Source organism: Miscanthus floridulus, chromosome 4, assembly GCF_019320115.1.
Source record: "Miscanthus floridulus cultivar M001 chromosome 4, ASM1932011v1, whole genome shotgun sequence".
Taxonomy (NCBI): Eukaryota; Viridiplantae; Streptophyta; class Magnoliopsida; order Poales; family Poaceae; genus Miscanthus; species Miscanthus floridulus.
Window position 1 is genome coordinate 49,905,086 of NC_089583.1, and position 1,756 is coordinate 49,906,841.

Sequence of the window (1,756 nt, forward strand, 5' to 3'; positions counted from 1 at the left end):
CTTACCTCGGATAGATTTGCTTTTTGATCAATTGGCCAGAGCCAAAGTTTTCTCCAAGATAGATTTGAGATCAGGGTATCATCAAATTAAGATAAAGCCTGAAGATATTCCCAAAACGACATTTACCACAAGATATGGATTATATGAATACTTGGTAATATCTTTTGGTTTGGCAAATGCTCCCACTCATTTCATGTATCTGATGAACTCAGTATTCATGCCTGAGCTAGACAAGTTTGTAGTGGTGTTTATTGATGATATTTTAGTATATTCCAAGAATAAGAAAGAACATGCAGAACATCTTAGGATTGTTCTGACCCGCTTGAGAGAACATCAACTATATGCCAAGTTTAGCAAGTTTGATTTTTGGCTTAAGGAAGTGCAATTTCTTGGAAATGTCTTGTCAGCCGAAGGAGTTGCAGTTGATCCCGGCAAAGTGAAGGATGTGCTTGATTGGAAACCACCAACCACAGTTCATCAAGTTCAGAGTTTTTTGGGATTGGTAGGGTATTACCGTCGGTTTATTCCAGATTTCTCTAAAATATCAAAGTCCATAACTGAATTATTGAAGAACCAAGTTAAGTTTGTCTGGTCATCTAATTGCGAAGAGGCTTTCCAGACCTTGAAAAGACTATTGACTACTGCACTAGTATTAGCCCAACCTAATATTGAGAAGCCGTTTCATGTGTATTGTGATGCTTTAGGTATTGGTATTGGATGTGTGTTGATGCAAGAAGGCCGAGTCATTGCCTATGCGTCCAGGCAACTTAAGCAACATGAAGAACACTATCCAACTCATGACCTAAAGTTAGCAGCTGTGGTTCATGCTCTGAAGATTTGGCGGTATTACCTGCTTGGTAATACGTGCCATATGTATATAGACCACAAAAGCTTAAAGTATATCTTTACTCAGTCAGAGTTGAACATGCAACAGAGAAGATGGTTAGAACTGATTAAGGATTATGATTTAGAAGTACATTATCACCCGGGTAAAGCAAATGTGGTTGCAGATGCCCTTAGTCGCAAAAGTTATTGCAATTGTCTAGCAGTGAGGAACAATGGGTTTGATGCTATGTCAAGAAATGGAGAAGTTGAATGTAGAAGTAATTCAACAAGGTAGTTTGACCAACATAATTGTTGAAGCTACTATTCGAGATCAAGTTATTGCTGCTCAGAAGGAAAACAAGGGTATAGCCCATATCAATGGAAAGAGTCAAGAGTGGAAAAGCGGAATGCTTCAGCATAGATGATGAAGATGTGTTATGGTTCAAGGATCGCCTGGTGGTACCAAAAGGTTCCTGAGTTGTGGTAGTCAATTCTAGAAGAGGCACATGCTACTAGGTTATCTATCCATCCGGGACGCAACAAGATGTACCAGGACTTGAAGCAAAGGTTCTGGTGGACTAAAATGAAAATAGAGATTGCTAGATATATAGCAAAGTGTGATACTTGTCAAAAGGTGAAAGCTATACACTTGAGGTCTGCTGGTGAATTACAACCATTACCTATTCCATCTTGGAAGTGGGAGGACATAAGTATGGATTTTATTGTTGGTCTACCCAAGACATCAAAGGGATTTGATTTAGTATGGGTTATTGTAGATCGACTAACCAAATCAGCACATTTTCTTCCAGTCCAGAATACATATCCCACTATACGGTATGCCAAGATGTATTTAGAGCGAATTGTGAGTCTCCATGGAGTACCCAAGACTATTGTGTCAGATAGGGGTACATAGTTTGTCTCTAACTTTTGG